Below are 21,493 nucleotides of genomic sequence, written 5' to 3'. Positions count from 1 at the left end.
GTGACATTGTGACCTGCTGCACAGGGTTACAGCACCACCACCCAGTTTTGTTTTGGGTTTTTTTTCTGGTGGTTGGGGGCCTCCCTTGAGATGGGGGCCCCTCTGTACGTGTGCAGAGTGCTCAGATATTTTTTGTTAAGGCAAGAAAATCAATTTTACATGATACTCTAAACTAAGGTATACCTTCACTCCATATAGGATCCTAGGAATTGCCATAATGGATCAGAGCAGTGGACCATCTAGCCCAGTATCCTGATGTAGCAATACCAGTTGCTTCAAAGGAGCATGCAACAAACCCTGTAGCAGGCAGTTATGTTATAACCTGCCCACAGAAAATGTTTCTTCCTAACCCCCATTAGTGAGAGTCTCTTGTTTTTTGCCCTGAATCATGGGGGTTTATAGAACTTCCAAATCTCTAGTTTTAATATCTTTATTATAACTCTGGATACTCATTAGCCATAGAAGTGTCCAATCCTTTACATCTTCTAAACTCATGGACCCAGCCCCCTCCCTCTCTGCACCTATATGGCCCCCAACCTCCTCCTCCTGTGTTGCCTACCTCTGGTCCTTGTAGGCCCCTCTCCCCCTGCTACTATTCTCCCCATGTCCTGCAAATGTTATTCCTCACCCTTGCATATTCAAAATCACGCTGCTTTGCCACCTCCTTCTACTCACCCATGAGGCCTGGGTGCCTACAGTGGGGTCACTGAAACAGCAGGGGAAAAAGTCAACCTGCTCTCAGTTTGTATGCCTGTCAGCACAGCAGCCATTGGCAACTTGGAAGAGCAATTACTGGGAAACGTCTATTCAGTCCCTGCAGCTCCAGGAAAGAGTATGCATGCTCATTGCAGATGGACTCTGGAGAATTTAGCTGCCAAATTCTAACAAGTCTCTATTAAGCATGTGTGAACTGAGATTTTTCAGCTGCTCAAAACTTGGCCAAGTTTGAGAAAATTTTCACAGGGATGGTAAACCACAGTTGCCTTACACTTAGGTGAAGTTCTATTATTGGTAAAGTCTCTGTTCCAGAGAATGGAGGTGCTAGAGCCTCATTTTCTTAAAAAATGGTTTTAATATTTTTTTTACATGGGCAAAATGTATTTCCCCCTAATCTTATTCTCAGAAGCGACTAAACCACTTCCACTGAAACTTTCCCAAAACAATTAGGTAGACAACCAGCATGAGGTAGACAACCGGCATGGGAAATTTTAGCCCAGTTAAAGTTTTGCAAAGATATAAAGATACTCAGATCAGGGTTTTATAATGGAAAGCGTTGAGCAACCTTAACATAGCAATACTACCATCTCCGCCTATGACACAGGCTAAGATTTTTAAAACAGGCTGAAGAAGTTAGTCACCAAAGCCCATTAAAAGTTCCTTGAAAATTCTAGCTATATACAATAATGTCATCCCAGTACTTTTCATATAATTTTCTTTCCATTTTTAAATGCATCCAGTCTTTAGCTGCTGCTGTACACGGATAAATCTCTTCAGTGAGCTAACCACTATAGGTATGTCTACATTGCAATTGGAGGGGTGATTGCAGCATGTGTAGACATACCGAAGTGCTTTAATCTAGCTAGCACAAGCAGCAACAGCAGCAAAGCTGCAACAGGTTTCAGTGCAGGCTGTATAAGCCCAGCAGCATTCTGGGTACTTACTCAAGCAGCTAGCCTGCTCTAAAGTCAGCGCTGCTGCAGCTTCACTGCTATTGGTACTAACACTAGCCAAGGTATGTCTATGCACGCTGCAAGAGCGCCTCAGATTGCACTCTAGACATAGCCTGTAACTCTTAAGGATGAAATCCTGGCTTCATTGAAGTCAGTGGCAAAACTTCTAGTGACTTCAATGAGGCGAGGAGATTTAATTCTTAGTCTTTTTTTCTTTTTTTTTTTTTAAATACAAGAATCCTGCAGATTCAGAGCCCACCAATGTATAGGAGATAATTAACCTATTTTTACAATGTGAAGTAATTACTTGCAACTTAGTCAAGTTGAACTGCCACCAAGTGGTCTTAACGCAATTTTAAATCCATCTGGAGAGTCTTAAAAGTTTCCATAAAATTTTTTCTAACCAAAATATTGTATAAGATTTGCAATTCAATAAGAGACAGTACCATTTTCTAGTAATATTAAGATATCAAAAATTTTAGTATGTAAAAATCAAGATCCTCCTTTGAAAATACATGTTTTCCAAAATTGGGCTCATCCTGTGAAATCAAGGCTGGGCAGGAATAAGAGGCAGTTCTTTGAAGATTTTCATATTACTGGATGATTACTCAAAAATGTCTTATTACTGAGTATTCTTGTTTCAGATTTATACAGTTTTGTGCATATCCAAAGGACACTTGTTATCTTTTCTGTGTGATTGGGTTTCCTACAAGAATATTTTGCTGCCTCTCTTTACTTCTATTTTTATGTCTGACATTGGGGACCTCAATTTTAAAATTTCAGGAGTCCAACTGATCAGTTTCTTACTGAAATAGTACAGGAAATACCTTCTTTACAGGGCTTCTCTTAGAAATACTAAGCAAAAAAAAAAAACAAAAACGCCTCCAAACCCTTGAATTAACTTTAAGATATTCTTCTATCACCTATTGGAAAATTAAAGCAATAGGGCATTTCCAATCTCTCCGATACTTGATACTTAGGGTGACCAGATGTCCCAATTTTATAGGGACAGTCCCTATTTTGGGGTCTTTTTCTTATATAGGCTCCTATTACCCCCCACCCCCAGTCCCGATTTTTCACACTAAATATCTAGTCACCCTTTTGATACTCAAACAAGCATAGGTAAAATTACCTAAGTTTGTCCCTACACAACAAGAGTACTCTTTAACTTCAATTCATTATCAATACCAACATAAGAAAAGACCAAAAACTGGGCAGTCAAACAGAGAATCTGTGATAGGCCCACAGAAATTAGAGCAGTGACCTGCGTTAGAGGGGGAAAAAGGACTGAAAGACAAAGGAGGAGTAAGTGTGTTAAGATAAGAGACCGCTCTGCTTTGTCTCCCTAGGTTCGACCTCCCTATCCAGCGTCTGTCATCTGGTAGGATCCCTTCCCTTGCAAAGAAGGCCCCTCCCACCCTGAATAAAGGTAACATCAAATAAAGTGTATTGAAGGGTTTATAATAAAGAGTGGAGCAAAGAAGGGGAATAAACAAATGATGCAATACAGTGATTACCCCCAAACTCAACCCTATAAAACATATATATATATATATATATATATATATATATATATATAAACCTTCTTCCCACATCAAAACAATGGCAGATGCTTGGGACCTCAATCTTCTGGCTAATGGTAAGCCTTTGGAGAGGATCTCCAAGAAATCCCTTGATGTTTCCTCGAGACCACGGGCGAAGCAGATGTTGCGCCCAGGAGAATGGCGGCGGATGGTACTTCTTCTCGCAGGTGAGGAAGCTGTTGGAGGAAAATCCCTATCCCTTCTGTCACTAAAATGGATAGATGCCTGCAGGTCAGACCCATGGCCCGTGACCGTCCCTAGCTGCCACTCAGATGGACAGCAGCTGAGCAGTACTCGGGGCAGACTTATATAATCTGGCCCGAGAAACCCCGTAGAAGGAACAGAAAACCCCTTCTAGGAAACCCTGTGGAAAAGGCGGTAAAAACCAGTTCTATCCAGAAGTTGTTTACCACTTCTGAGAAATAAAAAAGAGCAGGAAAATAAATCTATAGCTCACATGGGCATAAAACTCCATTTTGAAACCAACATGGCTTCCTGTGATTACAGGACGTATGAAAGCAAATCCAACCTAACATCTGCTTTCACATGAAATGCATGAAGAATCTCTCCCAGAGGCCCAAAAGTCTTATGTGGCCTCTTGACTAATCATCACAACATGAGAAGAATGCTACAGAATGGAAAGAACTAAAGAAACTTATTTTAAAGAAGTACTGCGCATGTTTACATATAGCACAAGACTATCACATGATCAGATATCAAATCAAATTTGTTGAAATCGTTGATGGAAAAGCTGAGAACAGTAAGAAAAGCTAGGTGGGAGGAGGGCTTATGCCAAGGCAACATTGGCAGAGCAATGCAGTACTCTAGTTACAATAATTCTGGAGTTCTAATCAGAAGAGACTAGAGTTTGGAGGGGAGAGGGAGGGTTTCTCATGCAGATAAAAGCCAGTCAGAACTAGAGACCACCAATCTCATTTTCTCTTGTCACACTGGGCATGGCCACTAGGTAACTCGAGGGGATGGAAGACCACGAGTGTCGATGAAGCCCCCTCGCACTAGGCCCAACTGACCTTGGCCCCCCTGCCTGGAGGCACTCGTAGCAGTTATGCTGCAGCTCTGCAACAATATGTTGCGAAGTCAGGCTGCCTGAAACTAAATAAGGCCAAACAGGGCAGATATGGCAGAACAATGCTGAACAAAGCAGCTTTATATCTATAGTTTAATAGATAGTACAGAGAACAAGGGAACTAGCTGGTATCTGGATTAGCTAGCTATATGGATACTTAGGGCAGCTTGCTATTGGATAAGTATGCGAAAGAAAGGATGTATAAAAGCCTGTGTAACTTCCTGCTCTGTGTGCAGGATTTGAGATTCTATTCTCCCTGTACCTTCTTTGAAGCTTCAAATAAACTTTTCTGCTTCTCCACCCCGTTGTGTTCATTGGGTGACGCGCACCAGGCAATGAACCCCTGCTGTTGCTTGCCTCTGGCACTGGGTGCCGGCAACAACCCTAATGAGGACAGAAATTCAGGTCTGCAGAAATAAAACCAGTGTACCATCTTGCTCTTCCCCTGATGAGGGTCTTACAGACACATTTCCTAGTTCAAGTTATTTTACCACAGCATAACCTTTACCCCTGTTATAAGCTGTGACAAACATGTAGTTGTAAAATAAAATATAACTTTCTTATTTTTTCCCCATTAGCAGACTAACTCCTGCCCAGAATCAGAAGGAATGTGTGACAGGTTGGACCCCCCTTCCAGAGGGCCATCGGATGTGCTGGGGTCCCACTGAGCCTGCCTGTGCCACCAGCCTGGGTTCCCCTTACTCTGTGCTGCTGTGACAGGCTCTCAAGGCCCCTTCCAGCAGACACACACAACGAGGGACACACAGAGCTGTAGAATCCCACAGAGTCTGCAATCAGCTCTGTATGAGAGGACTCAGCTTGGTGATTGCCCAGCACTCTGATGCACACACCCTCTGGAGGGTAAACCCAAAATTATATTGTCTTGTGTTGTATAGAAATCTATACAGTGCAAGCTCATGAAATTCACCCCCTCCCTCAATGTGGAGGGAGATATGCACAGCTTTTTGCCAGCCCCAGTATGAAACAAAAAACAAGTTTATTAACTACAAAAGGTTAATTTTAAGTGATTATACAGGATAGCAAATAGAACAAAGCAGATTACTGAGCAAACAAAACATGTGAATTAGACTGAATACCTTAAAGAAATTGGCTACAAATAGTAATTTCTCACCCTAAATGTTCTTTTATTCAGGTTGCAGAGTTTTTTGAACGTAAACTTCGCTGCTTGCAGCATAAATCTCCTGGTATACCCTTCATAGGCTGACCTTTCTTGTCTAGGCTCAGCCCCTGCCTCCCTCAGCTTAGTTCCTTTTTTCTTCAGGTGTTTTCAGCAGCCCTCCTTCTTGGGTGGGGAGGCAGTGGAGAAGAGCCTGTGTTAACTCACTCCCCAGGGCCTTAAATAGGATTTGCATATGGCAGGAATCCTTTGTTTCCCAGTTTGACCCCCACCCTCTTCCCATGGAAGAGTACCAGAGTTTCAAGATAGTATCCTGTACCAGGTGACATGATCACATAACCCTACTGTGTCAAAGCAGCATCCCAGGAAACTTCTCAGGAAGGAGGGAGATCAGTATCTTCAAAGTCCTATTGTCCTTCCTAATGACCCATCCAGGCTGATTGCATACTGTCTGGTGGTGTGACAAAGTTCCTGCTCTACCTTGGTGGGTCTTGTGCTTATTGGCACATTTGCTCATCTTGGAGTTTCACAGCAGCCCTCAGGGTGGCTGTTTTTCTGAATTCAGAATCCAGGTCAACTTCTCCTGTGTCTGACCAGGAGTTGGGAGGATTTGGGGGGGAACCCAGGCCTACCCTCTACTCCAGGTTCCAGCCCAGGGCCCTGTGGAATGTAGCTGTCTAGAGTGCCTCCTGGAACAGCTGTGTGACAGCTACAACTCCCTGGGCTACTTCCCCATGGCCTCCTCCCAACACCTTCTTTATCCTCACCATATGATCTTCCTCCTGGTGCCTGATTATGCTTGTGCACCTCAGTCCTCACTCTCAGCTCCCAATGCCTCTTGCTTCTAGCTCCTCAGACACACACCACAAACTGAAGTGAGCTCCTTTTTAAAACCCAGGTGCCCTGATTAGCCTGCCTTAATTGATTCTAGCAGCTTCTTGATTGGCTGCAGGTGTTCTAATCAGCCTGTCTTAATTGTCTCCAGAAGGTTCCTGATTGTTCGTGAACCTTCCCTGTTACCTTACCCAGGGAAGAGGGACCTACGTAGCCTGCTCTTCTGCTGTTGCCCTCTGGCCTGGGCTTTCCTTGCTTGGTTCTCCCCCCAGAGCAGGCCAGATGCTCTCCCCTCTTTCTTTTCTTTTTGTTGTTTTTTTTCTTTCTCTGCTGTTGCTAGAGTGCTGGCTGACTACCGGCCGGCTGTTAGCCCCCTCGGCCCGCCCTCGGACGCTGCTGCTGCTCCAGCTGAAACCCCCCACCCCCCCGGATGGGGGCCTGCCAGCCTGCTCCCTGGAGGGGGGGAGTGGAGGGACCTAGCCCCCAGACCTAGCCGCTTGCTGTTTGTCTGTGGACCTGTCTCCGGCTGAGAGGAATCTTATCACTTGCTCCGGCATTTCTGGAATGCAAAAAAGAAAGCCTGGAACAGACAGAGAAAAAGCTGTCTACTGGAGGAACACCGCCCGGGGAATCTACAAATCGCCGTGGAGGGGGCCCAAGACTAAGTAACTTTTGAACTGTGCTCTCGTGTGAGGGGAGACCTTGACTGAGTTGTGACTGTGTTTGTAGGGACACAAAGGGTGTGGCACGGAGCTGTCCCCCGATCCATCTGTGTCCTCCCAACCCCCACACTACTATCCTCATCACTGCCCCCTCCATCGTCATTGCTGGCTGTTTAACATCTGCCTCTGGGCTTAACTGCTTGCCCTGATTCCACTGTGTGGGCCAGAAGCACCAGCCAACCAAACAGGACTCTCTGGACAAGCGTATGGTGGTTCCCCTCCCCCCCCCCCCAAACTGCCCATCCCACAGCCTGTCCCTTTTTACCTGACCCCAACTCTTGTTAACCACCTGCCACCGCCCCTGCTGGGGCATCGGCAATGGAGGGCACCAGGGTGACCTCCGCTGCTGCCATGCCCACAGCCTCCCCAGACTCTAGGGGAGCCCCCCCAGCCGGCGGGAAAGGCCAGGGCAAGAAGAAGGGGAAGGGCCCCGCTAAAACCACCAGGCCCTCCGTGGCAGGGGCCACCCCTACTGCTGCGGCCCCGCCACCGACCATGGCATCCCTCCCCGCTGCCCCCTTCACCAGCTCTGCGGGTGTCCCTCCCTCACCGCCAGGACGTATGCCTGGGCAGCAGCAGCCCCCCCGCCTGCCGCCTCATCATCTCTCCCGCCCACTGCCTCCGCCACCATCAACAGCGGCCAGGGCCCCTTCCCCACCATGACAAGGAATAAAGTGTCTGATGCCTCCTGGTGCCCACCTCGCCCCACATGGAGACCTACGTGCGGGCGTTGGCGAGGGTGGTGGGGCCATTGTGGTGGCCTCCAAAACGTATGGGAAGGTCGTCTTCTTCTTAGTATTGGAGGCTGCTGCCCAGGAGGCGGTGGAGAGGGATCTGGTGGTGGGGGGGGGGTGTTTGCCCCCTAGAGCCGCTAGAGGACCTCAGCGTCCGCCTGGTCCTGACCTCTGTCCCTCCTTTTCTCCCCAATGCGGCCCTGTTACCCGCCCTTTCCACCCTGGGGAAACCTGTTTCTGTCATCAGCCCTCTCCTGTTGGGCTGCAAGGACCCCTGCCCCCTAGACCAATCGACCCCCTCACCCCTTTACGGCGAGCCGGCTGCATGAACTGCAATGGGTATGCTTCTAAACCGTGCCAAGGAAACATCTATACATGCTCATGCTCCACACCCTCACCCTAGTGTCCCGCCCCAACACAAAGACCTTCTGTCACCTTTGGAGGGTGAGCAGCCCCGGTGGGCCAGCCTATACTCCACCTTGGTTCCGAGGCCCATCGGGGACATCAGTTGGTGGCTCCTTCACGGAGCTGTGAGCACGGGCACGTACTCGGCGCGGTTCAACCCCATCCCAGATACTTGTCCCTTTTGCGGTGTGAGGGGAAACCCTGGCGCACGTATATTTGGAGTGCACCAGGCTGCAGCCCCTGTTCCGGCTCCTCACAAATCTTTTATTACGTTTTTGGTTGCATTTTTCCCCTCACCTTTTTATTTATGCACTCCCCATCCGTGGCCTCACAAAGTCGCGGGATCTCCTACTTAACCTCCTCGTGGCCCTGGCTAAAACGGCCATCTATAAAACCAGAGAGAGGAGGTTGGCCGATGGAGTTTCCTGTGACTGTGGGGCCATTTTCTGAACCTTGGTCTGTTCACGTATCCAGGCGGAGTTCCTCTGGGCGGCGTCCACCGACTCCCTTGATGCTTTTGAGGAGCGGTGGGCGCTGTCCAAGGCTCTCTGCTCGGTGTCCCCATCCGGCTCCCTTTGTTTTGACCCTTTAACTGGGGGAGAGAGTAAGGGGCCCCAGCCATTGCTGCTGTGGACACCACCATCTTAGAGGGGTCCTTTCACACGTGGGTGCACGTGCCCCCCCCCCCGGGTTGTCCACCCCACAGCCTGCCCCTTTTGTTGGGTGCTTTCAGAGGAGGGAATTGTTGGTGACACTCGGGCGTGGCACCAGGTAACTCAAGGGGGTGGCAGACCTTTAGAGTTGATGAAGCCCCCTAGCTCTGGACCACCAGGTAATCAGAAGGGTGGAAGACCACGAGAGTCGAGGAAGCCCCCCGCTGTGGGCCCAGGCAAGCTTGAACACTTCCCTCCCCTGAAGCTAATGAGAAAACAATTGTGATTAGTTGCTGTGTTAGACATTGCATATGCTGTTGTTTTGTTTTGTAAGTGTATTATGCAAATAAAAAACACCTTTTTTGCTTCAAAAAAAAAATTACTCTCCTGTAGCCATCTTGCCTGACCCTGTCACAGTGGGTATTCACCAAGTACACACACAGTTGTAACTGTTACATAATCAATATTCCTAACTTCAGATATAGAAATGATACATGCATATAAATTGGATAATCACATTCAGTAAATCATAACCGTTCCAATGATACCTCACATGAACCACCTTGCATAAAACATATCTTAGTTATGCCATATTCATATCATAAGAATATTTATATGAAGAATATGGGGTGTAATGTCACAGAATGTATCCCTTTAAAATGAAAACCACTGTCTCATTATTAAAGTTGGTTGGGAGTTATTTGATAAAGCATTTTTTTGACAGAAAATGCCAATTCGTCAAAACCAAAAATTTTCATGTGACTGTATCAGTCTTGACAAAACTTCCTCAAGTGCAGGATAGATTTTCAGGTGCAGGAAGAGGAAGAGAGACAGAGAAAGAATAGCCAATAGTCCACTGATGAAGACACTCACCTGGGATGTGGGAAAAAAAGTCTTTCCGTGATTCAGAACAAGGACCTGAACCTGGGTCTCCTATGTCCCAGGTGAGCATCCTAACCACTACCAAGCTATTCTGGCATGGGGTTCTTTCTCAGAAGTGCTGGTTTCATCCTGATGCAGAACAAGAGAAGATTTTGAAATCTGAAAATTTTTTGCAGGACAGGAAAACCACTTCCTACCCAGCTCTATTCATTATACCCTTCCTTTCCAAAGCTATCTCTACATTGGTGTGTTTACTAAGTTACTGGACTATAAACATGCTTGTATGTGCTCCCCAGACCCGCACCAAGTGTCCCCATATGCTGTGCTGGGCAAAACACTATCTATAGGCACATACTCAGAGCCACAGTCACAAAAGTGAAAGCCTGCAAGTTGCATGGAACCTTCTTAAAAATACCATAGTAGAGGCTCACATTAAATGTATACCCCAAATTAAAAAACACAGTAAGAGGACCAAAAAAGTGCCAACATGGCTAAACAGCAAAGCAAAAGAAGCAGTTACAGGGAAAAAGGCATCCTTTAGAAATTGGAAGTTAAATTCAACTGAGAAAAATATAAAGGAACATAAACTCTGGCAAGGCAAGTCTCAGAGTATAATTAGGCAGGCCAAAAAAGAATTTGAAGAGCAACTAGCAAAGACTCAAAAACTAACAGCAAAAAGTTTTGTAAGTACATCAGAAGCAGGAAGCCTGCCAAACAATCTGTATGGCCACTTGACGATCGAGGTGCTAAAGGAGCAGTCAAGGAACATAAGGTCATTGGAGAGAAGCTAAATAAATTATTTGCATCAGTCTTCACTGCAGAGGAAGTGAGGGAGATTCCCACACTTGAATCATTCCTTTCAGGTGACAAATCTGTGGAACTAACCCCAGGTTGAGGTGTCAATAGAGGAGGTTTTGGAACAAATTGATAAATTAAACAGTAATATGTAATAAGGACTATATGGTATTCACCCAAGAGTTCTGAAGGAACTCAAATATGAAATTGCACAGCTACTAACTGTGGTATGTAACCTATCACTTAAATCAGCCTCTGTACCAGATGATTGGAGGATAGCTAATGTGACACCAATTTTTAAAAAAAGTGCCAGAGGTAATCCTGGCAATTACAGGCCAGTAAGCCTATTTTCAGTACCAGGCAAATTGGCTGAAACTATAGTAAAGAACAATTATCAGACACATAGATTAACACTGTTGGGGAAGAGACAACACGGCTTTTGTAAAGGGAAATCTTTGATTGGGTTAACAAATGTGGACAAGAGTGATCTTGTGGATATAGTATATTTGGACTTGCAGAAGGCCTTTGACAAGATCCCTCACCAAAGGCTCTTAAACAAAGTAAGTAGTCATGGGATAAGAGGGAAGGTACTCTCATGAATCAGTAACTGGCTAAAAGATGGGAAACAAAGGGTGGGAATAAAGGGTCAGTTTTCAGAATGGAGAGTGGTATACAGTGGTGTCTCCCAGAAATCTGTACTGGGACCAGTGCTGTTCAACATATTCATAAATGATGTGGGGAAAGGGGTAAACAGTAAGGTGGCAAAAATTGCAGACAATACAAAATTATTCAAGATAGTTAAGTCCAAAGCAGACTCCAAAGAGTTACAAAGGGATCTCACAAAATTGGGTGACTGGGCAACAAATCGGCAGATGAAATTCAATGTTGATATATGCAAAATAATGCACATTGGAAAACATATTTCAAACTATGCATACAAAATGATAGGATCTAAATTAGGTGTTACCTCTCAAAGAAAGAAATTTTGGAGTCATTGTGGATAGTTCTTTGAAAACACCATTGAAAACAATGTACAGCAGCAGTCAAGAAAGCTAACAGAATGTTAGTAACCATCAGGAAAGGGACAGATAAGAGGACAGAACATATAATAATTCCCCTATATAAATCCATGGTTCACCCCCATCTTGAATACTGTGTGCTATTCTGTGTGCCATCTCAAAACAGATACATTAGAAATGGAAAAGGTACAGAGATGGGCAACACAAATGATTAAAGGTACAGAACAGCTTCCATATAAGGAGAGAGAGAAAAAAAAGACTGGGATTTTCATATTAGAAAAAAGATGCCTAAAGGGGGATATGATCAAGGTCTATAAAACCATGACGGGTGGGGAGAAAGTAAATAAGGAAGCGTTATTTACCCCTTCACATAATGCAAGAACCAGGGGGCACCCAATGAAACTAATAGGCAATTAAAACAAACAAAAGTAAGTCTTTCTTCACACAATGCACAGTCAACTTGTAGAACTGATTGTCAGGAGATATTGTGAAGGCCAAAATTATAATGGGGTTCAAAAAAGGATTAGATGAGTTCATGGAGGATAGGTCCATCATTTGCTATTAGTCAAGATGGGCAGGGATGAAACTCCATGCTCGAATGTCCCTAGCCTCTGACTGCCAGAAGCTGGGAGTGGGCAACAGAGGATGGATAACTCAATAATTGCCTGTTCTCTTCATTCCCTTTGAAGCACCTGGCATTGGCCACTGTCAGAAGACAGAATAGTGGGCTAAATGGACCACTGGTCTGACCCCATATGGCCATTCTTACGTTCACACTGTTGCTGTTATTTAACATTAGTGCTATCATTTAAGGGTGGTATCCCACAGTTTTGTGAGGTAAGGGAGACACTCTAGGAACCGCTTTGCCCTGTGTCATTGGCACTGTCCCCCACCTTCATCCATTTGTGGATGGCAGTTCCTGATCACATCTCCCCTCACTGTTACTCCCTACCAAACTGGGTGGAAGGCATAGAGCAATGGTAGGATGATGTGGTCCTGCTCCAGCTCTTTATTGTGGGACAAATGGTTATGCTGTGGAGTAGGTGATCAGCAAGAAGCTGGATGGAATTTGGGCAGAACTTTCTGACACATCACATACGGCTGACCTTGAAGGTCAACGACAATTCATTCAGCTCACATGGTACAGATATGGTGAATGTCAGTTTTGCCATGATATAACATTCCGTGGACTGTCATTTTCATGCAGGAGAGCAAGTATGCTGTTGTGGGATCACATCGTTTTGGAAACCTGGGATGACCCATAGTGGCTTGAGAATGTCCAAATGAGGAAACAGACCTTCATGGAGTTGTGTGAGGATCCTGCACCAAAATTCCAGTCCTAGAACATTCAATTCAGGGAAGCCATACCAGTGCAGAAGCAGGTGGTTATTGCCCTGGGGAAGCTGGAAAGCTCCAGACATTTGCAGGTCCACTGCAAACTGCTTTGGGACTGGAATTGTCCATAGGTGGGATCACAGTTGTACAGGTTTGTGAGGCAATTAACACTGTGATCTACCCACAGCTGGTGTCATAAGAAAAGTCCCAAAAGTAACAGCTGGATCTGAGAGGATGGGGTTTCCAAACTGTGCAGGGACCACTGATGGCTTCCATATCTTAATACTTTGCCCCCTGCAATGGCCAAGTGAGTATGTGAAACAAAAAGGTCACTTACTGTTCACTCATTCTGAAAGGCTTAGTGAGCTACAGAGGGAGATTCATTAGTATAGATGTGGGAAACACTGGAAAGGTTCACGATGCCAGGTTGTTGAGATCAGGATTGTACTTGAAGAGGGAAGAAGAGACTTTATACCCAGAAAGAATACCGGTCTGTTTGTTGCGTCTGTGCCCACTGTTATTTTGGGGGACCTCATATACCTGCTCCTAACTTGGCTCATGAAACTGTATCCCAACATCAATGACCCTGGAAAAAAGAGAATTCAATAGCTGCAGAACTGTCATGCAATGAGCATTTGATAGACAAAAATCTTGTTGGTGCTGCCTATTCACTCGTCTGGATGCCAATGTGGCAAATGCCATTCATATAATCATCTCCTGCTGCGCACTCCATAACATTTATGAGGGTAAAGTGGGAGTGCTTCCATCCTGAGTGGGCACTCTGTACAGACAGCCATATATCCTTGTGATGCTGCTGCCTCTGGCAGGACACAACTGAGAGTATCAATTGCTTAGAGCAGGGCAGTCACAGCCCAAGGCTGGGGTTTCTCCACTTCTAAGGCACACCAAACCAGCCAAACAGAGAGGACTTTGGTCTCACCCCACTGGCTAACCATAAATCATACAAGCAATTCCCTTAGACACTCCAGTTTCCCAGTATCATCACCAGTGCCACTCATTATGGGGATAAATGGTTATAAAAACCAATACCCCAGTAAAAGAAAAAAGGTTCTCTCAATCCCAAAGGACCAAGCCCCAGTCCCAGATCAATATACCAGTTAGATTTTACCCACAAATCATGCTGTTGCCAATCCTTTAGAATCTAAAATCTAAAGGTTTATTCAAAAAAAGAAAGATATATAGATGAGAACTAGAATTGGTTAAATGGAATCAATTACATTCAGTAATGGCAATGTTCTTGGTTCAGGCTTGTAGCAGTGATGGAATAAACTGCAGGTTCAAATCAAGTCTCTCGAGTACCTGCACAGCTGGGATGGGTCATTCGGTCCTTTGTTCAGAGCTTCAGTTTGCGGCAAGGTTCCTCCAGAAGTAAGAAGCAGGATTGAAGACAAAATGGAGGGGTTTCCAGGGCCTTTTATATTTTCTGCCCTGTGGAAGGACACCCCTTTGTTCTTATTGCAGAAAATCATAGCAGGAAGATGGAGTTTGGAGTCACATGGGCAAGTCACATGTCCATGCATGACTCAGTTCTTTACAGGCGGCAGCCATTGTTCACATGTTACCTTGAACATTCCCAGGAAGACTGCTAATGTGGATTGGAGTCTCCCAAGGTCCATTGTCAGTTAAATGTTTCTTGATTGGGCACTTAATTTGCAAATTCCTTTCTCAAGAAGCTGACCAAATGCTTCACTCATGCTATTTAGAATCAAACACATTGAGATACAAATACATAGCCAATATTCATAACTTCAACTACAAAAACGGTACACACATACAGATAGCATAATTATAACCAACAAATCATAACCTTTTTATAGACACCTCACACAACAACCTTTGTACAATATTTGCTGCAAATACCTAACAGTGGTTGCAACAATGATCTATACAGTCACAGTTTATGCCAATAATGTCACAATTCCGCATGTGCACGCTGGTCCTGGTTCCTAGCAGGCAAGGGAAATCAGGGATGCCATATTGTGATACTCAGAGTCCAGACACCCCGGAGGGAAACAAGTGGGGGCTGAACCTCAAAGAACAAGCAATTGAATCAACTGATTGAAAACAATATTACTGTACTATAGAAGTGTATTGAATAACGTATTTTATGAAAGCAGGTGACACACTGGTGATTAATATAATTGTGAAATATATGTATTAAAATTATATGAGAAATTATAGATACTAATTGATATTATGCTTTAAAGTTTGTGACCAAACAAAAGGAGAAACAGATTTTCTCCCAGATAAGAGACAGACAGATAGCTGCCTTCCCTCTTATGTAAATTAAGCAGTGTGGAATCAAAACAATGGAAGCCCAATTTACATACCAATCAGCAGGGGCATGATAAGTCCACAGGAAGGGAAGAACAGCAGGAAGCCTTCCTGGCTCTTGAAACAGACACAATAAACTCTGGGGTGACATAAGGGAGGTAAAAAGACATTTGAGCTGTCTGTGACTTGGGGGATTCAAGGGGCCAGAGATCATTGCATATTGGATCCTTTAACCAAGGGGGTTGAAGTCTCTGAGAACTGAGTTTAGGTGAGAAACCTACTTAGACAAAAATTGTAGCTTGCTGAAATTAATTTTTTAGTCTTAGAAGCTTATTTTTACTTTTATTTCCTTGTAACCATTTCTATCTTTATTCCTTATACTTGGTATCACTTAATCCTATGTCTTTTGTTAAATAAACTTGTTTTACTTTTACTATAAACCAATTAAATGCTGTAATTGAAATAAGAATGTTTGTCATACCCCAGTTACATTAGAAGTTGAAGTGTTTTGTTTCTTTAAAGGAGCAACAAACTGAGTAACTTCTGTGACTGTTCCAGGAGAGGGCTGGATGCTACAGGGAGATGTATCTGGGGAACTCAGAAGTTGGAGTTTACTGTTTATTACCCCCCAGACAAGGTTTAGACTGGTAAAGCCTTGATGACTTTGCTGGCAAGGCAGACAAGCTGGTGTACAAGGGAATTGTCTCACAGTTTAGCAGCAGCAACTGGGCTGAGAGGGGTAACATAGTAACTCACAATTCTGGGAATCCCAAAAGATGGTTTTGGGAAATTTGGCAGTCAGAGGGTGTTGGGGTCACCTTGTAAAGAGTAAGTAGGCAGTAGAACCCAAGAAGTGACCTGCATGCTTGTAGTCTGGCTGTTGGTGTCAGGGCTGTGAGCCACAGCAACTTAGCATTTAAGACACTCAGGGCTGGTAGAGATCCCTTTTTAACACCTTACCAGTCTGGGTTAAACCCCAAAGCCTCACATACATGCACACACCTGGCACAGTAAGGAGGCAGACGATGACATCCGACAACATCTGCCCATGCTGAGTCACCTTCACACTGTGCAGATGTTGGAAAAGCACAGGAGGGAACACTGGTACCCACTTGTGCATCTACATAGCTTTGTCAGGGTTTTGTTCCTATGTAGCCAAGGCTCATTACAGCCATTTGTTTCTGTGATACGTGACACATTACAGACAATTATAACAGAGCACTTCCACTGGGTTATCATTTTAGGGTTGGTTTTTGTGGTAGAAGGTGGCGGCCAAGTTGTGATTTGGTCATTATGGAATGTTTTAATCTTCACTGTTCACACTTGTGTACAAACCAACGTTATCAGGAGCATTCAATCTCTCTTAGCCACCTTATCAACATTTGATTGGGTGAGGGGGATGCAGTCATTTTAAAAACTTGTTTATTGTCAGCAGTGCTAGCTGCACTTAGTGACTGTTACACAGCACTAATACCTACTACTGTTGAAAGTGATCAAGGTTTTTTTGGGGGGAAGGACGGGCTGTTTAATCCCAGGGTAATGGTAGATGCCGGTGTTGCTACTTAAATTGTGTTTTGATTTTATGCATGAGAATTAAGCTATAAAGATGTTTATCTGCCCATTTTCTGTGTTGTGAGTTCTGCTGTATTTAAAACTAGCAGTGTTTTCTGTTTACACATATCACTAACTGCATTTTCCCCATCCATCCCACGTATTGTGAGGAATTTCAATATTTCTGAACCTTGGCAGGGGAGGAGGTTATGGGTGTGGGACAAACAGGACAAAAAAGTGTTTGCAATAAGATGGCACCAGACAGTTGCACCATTCCAATTCATGTGCTCTGAATTGTGGGGCCCAATCCCGAACCTGAAAAGCATCTTATGTTCATTGCACTTAAGAAGGAGGGTCCACACACAAGTCAAGGAAACTATAATATTTATTAAAAGTACTACATGGATCTCAGAAGTAAAATATTTTTTAAAGAAATGTAAAGCAACAGTATTTAAAACATAATGGGTCTGAATCCATCAACCAGGGCAAATGTTAATGTCTCTGCACCCATCTCCTTGCCCACCTCCTGACTAAGGAGGAATAACATGGTAAAATTGTTCTTGGGGACAAAGAAAGATGTCTCCTAGATGGGGCTTGGAGGGCGGGCACTTGGCCAGGTTTCACAGACTTCCGCAGGCTCACTGTTTCCCGCCTGGGAGCTTAGGGAGGCCCCCCTGTGAAGGGTTTCAGGCATCAGAGGAAGATCTGGCCTGGGGAGTACTGCAGGCTCCATGTTCCCCTCCCAGTCAATTGGGAGTGTTTGGCAGTGCCCTTGGCAGTAGATGGAGGAGGAGGAGGAGATGGCAGTAGTAACGGCAGTTCATTGACAGGTGGAGTTGTCATGGCAGCAGGCAGACTCCCAACTTGTTTGGCCACCAGTTCTATGAACCTCTCCATTGGGGAAGGCTCCCATTCCCTAAAACAAGTCTCTTGGTTCAGGAGATATTTCATCAGTCTCTCTTCCTGAATCTTCCCTTTCCCTGAGGAACTCAAACTGATCCTGGTTCCTCCTGTCCATGCAATGAGCAGATCTTCCAGGATTCTCCTCTGTCTGCCTCTGCTGTCTCTGGGGTGCTGCTCCCGCCCTCCCAATGGAAAGGTTTCCCTCTCAGGAGCTTAAGGTCCTACCATGCCATCAAAGACAAGGGTAGATTTTTTTTTTCCTTTTGGAAGAAGCCAAGAAAGCCCCTCAGATAACCACTTTGCTGTAAAAGTTTTGAAACTTTTCAGCTTTTCAACAGCGTGACTACAAGACTAGCCTTGGTTTTTGGACAACTTTAGCAGCCCATGGGGAAGGACCAGAGGCTATTAATAATAAGATAAATTTACTCATGTTTTTAAAAATTTTAAATGTTCATTGTATTACAAAGGGGGTGGCAGTTCTTTCCAGGGTCTATGATACCAGTTTGCAATATCTTCTTTAAAGGCTGGCCAACATTTGGAGAATATATGTTTTCAGGATACCAGAATGGAAAAGAGTGGAGGATATCCAGAAAGAGAATATGCCAGAAAGATGTTTCTGCTAATCGTCACCCCTCTAAATATTGCTGGAGGCATTTGGTCAGCTATGAAGGTGGACCAAAGCAATCAACAGGAGGACAAAAAGAATGCCACCATGTCCAAACAGCAGAGCAATGGGGGCCATTACAGGCAAAAAGACATCCTTTAAAATCAGGGAGTCAAATCCTAATGAGGAAAATAGGAAGGAGCACAAACTCTGGAAAGTAACATGTAAAAATAAGGTAGGCCAAGAAAAAAAATTACTGGTAATTTCTAAGTACATGAAAAGCTGGAAGTCTGCAACAAAGCAGCAGGGCTACCAGATAATAAAGGAGCACTCAAGGAAGACAAGGCCATTGCAGAGAAGCCAAATGATTTTTTTGCACCAGGGCTATCCCTAGCAATTATGGGGCCCTACACAGCCCCCCATAGGGGTGTGTTTGTGGAGCCCTAGGCCTCTGTGGGTGAGGGAGTGGGAGGCTGGGCCCCAGGCCTTCGTGGGGGGGGTGGCCCTGGCTTGGAGGGCAGGCGGGAACCACTGGTGGCACAGCTGAGGCTGGGCCGCTGCACTCCCGCTACCGGTGAGTGCAGGCCCAGCCCGGCTGCAGAGCTCAGGGGAGTAGGGGGGGCTGGGGCGGAGCTGAGCCTCCACCATGGGGAAGAGCCGGAGCAGGGGCTGGAGCAGCAAGCAGCTGCGCAGGCACCAGGAAATTTGGTGCTCCAAATTTCCTGGTGCCCTACACAGCTGCATGCTTTGCATAGGGTAAGGACCGCCCTGGCACCAGTCTTCACTGCAGAGGATGTGGGAGAGATTCCCACTTCAGAGCTATTGTTTTTGGGTGACAAATCTGAAGTACCATCCCAGATTGATCTGTTAGTAAAACAGGTTTTAGAATAAACTGATAACTTATTATTTAGTTTCTCAGGACCAGATAGTATATACCATCTTCACTGAGTCCGGCCCATGTGGGAATGTCTATACTGCTATTTTTAGCCCTATACCAAAGCAGCTGACCTAGACTCTGATACTTGCTGCCATGCTGTGAATGTGTACACTATGTGGCCATGGGATAAGAGGGAAGGTCCTCTCATGGATCAGCAGCTGGTTGAAAGATAGTAAACAAAGGGTAGGAATAAAAGTCAGTTGTCACAATGGAGAGATGTGAACAGAAGGGTCCCCCAAGGATCTGTACTGGGACCTTTGCTGTTCCAACATGTTCATTCATGCTCTGGAAAAGGGGGTAAACAATGAGGTGGCACAGTTTGCAGATGATATAAATTTATTCAAGATAGTTAAGTCCAAAGCAGGCTACAAGGAGTTGCAAAGGGATCTCACAAAACTGTGTAATGGGGCAACAAGCAGATGAAATTCAATGTTGATAAGTGCAAAGTTATGTTCATTGGAAAAAATAATCTCAACTATACGTGTGTGTATGTATATATATATATATAAAATGATGGGTTCTACATTAGCTGTTACCACCCAAGAAAGAGATCTTGGGGTATGTCTACACTACGGAATAAGGTCGAATTTATAGAAGTCGATTTTTTAGAAATCGGTTTTATATATTCGAGTGTGTGTGTCCCCACAGAAAATGCTCTAAGTGCATTAAGTGCATTAACTCGGCGGAGCGCTTCCACAGTACCGAGGCTAGAGTCGACATCCGGAGCATTGCACTGTGGATAGCTATCCCACAGTTCCTGCAGTCTCCGCTGCCCATTGGAATTCTGGGTTGAGATCCCAATGCCTGATGGGGCTAAAACATTGTCGCGGGTGGTTCTGGGTACATATCGTCAGGCCCCCGTTCCCTCCCTCCCTCCGTGAAAGCAAGGGCAGACAATCGTTTTGCGCCTTTTTTCCTGAGTTACCTGTGCAGACGCCATACCACAGCAAGCATGGAGCCCGCTCAGGTAACCGTCACCCTATGTCTCCTGGGTGCTGGCAGACGCGGTACGGCATTGCTACACAGTAGCAGCAACCCATTGCCTTGTGGCAGCAGTCAGTGCAGTATGACTGGTAGCCGTCCTTGTCGTGTCCGAGGTGCTCCTGGCCACGTCGGCTGGGAGCGCCTGGGCAGACATGGGCGCAGGGACTAAATTTGGAGTGACTTGACCAGGCATTCTCTTTAGGTCCTGCAGTCAGTCCTATTGAAACGTCTTATGGTGAGCAGGCAGGCGATACGGATTGCTAGCAGTCGTACTGTACCATCTTCTGCCGGGCAGGCAAGAGATGAGGATTGCTAGCAGTCGTATTGTACCATCTTCTGCCAGGCAGGCAAGAGATGAGGATGGCTAGCAGTCGTACTGTACCATCTTCTGCCGAACAGCCATGAGATGTGGATGGCATGCAGTCCTTCTGCACCGTCTGCTGCCAGCCAAAGATGTAAAAGATAGATGGAGTGGATCTAAACAAGAAATAGACCAGATTTGTTTTGTACTCATTTGCCTCCTCCCCTGTCTAGGGGACTCATTCCTCTAGGTCACACTGCAGTCACTCACAGAGAAGGTGCAGCGAGGTAAATCTAGCCATGTATCAATCAGAGGCCAGGCTAACCTCCTTGTTCCAATAAGAACAATAACTTAGGTGCACCATTTCTTATTGGAACTCTCCGTGAAGTCCTGCCTGAAATACTCCTTGATGTAAAGACACCCCCTTTGTTGATTTTAGCTCCCTGAAGCCAACCCTGTAAGTCGTGTCGTCAGTCGCCCCTCCCTCCGTCAGAGCAACGGCAGACAATCATTCCGCGCCTTTTTTCTGTGCGGACGCCATACCAAGGCAAGCATGGAGGCCGCTCAGCTCACTTTGGCAATTAGGAGCACATTAAACACCTCACGCATTATCCAGAAGTATATGCAGCACCAGAACCTGGCAAAGCGATACCGGGCGAGGAGGCGACATCAGCGCGGTCACGTGAGTGATCATGACATGGACACAGATTTCTCTGAAAGCATGGGCCCTGCCAATGCATGCATCATGGTGCTAATGGGGCAGGTTCATGCTGTGGAACGCCGATTCTGGGCTCGGGAAACAAGCACAGACTGGTGGGACCGCATAGTGTTGCGGGTTTGGGACGATTCCCAGTGGCTGCGAAACTTTCGCATGCGTAAGGGCACTTTCATGAAACATTGTGACTTGCTTTCCCCTGCCCTGAGGCGCACGAATACCAAGATGAGAGCAGCCCTCACAGTTGAGAAGTGAGTGGCGATAGCTCTGTGGAAGCTTGCAACGCCAGACAGCTACCGGTCAGTTGGGAATCAATTTGGAGTGGGCAAATCTACTGTTGGGGCTG

The sequence above is a fragment of the Lepidochelys kempii genome, chromosome 2 (assembly GCF_965140285.1).
Source record: "Lepidochelys kempii isolate rLepKem1 chromosome 2, rLepKem1.hap1, whole genome shotgun sequence".
Lineage (NCBI taxonomy): Eukaryota > Metazoa > Chordata > Testudines > Cheloniidae > Lepidochelys > Lepidochelys kempii.
Note: the sequence above shows the minus strand (reverse complement) of the source record.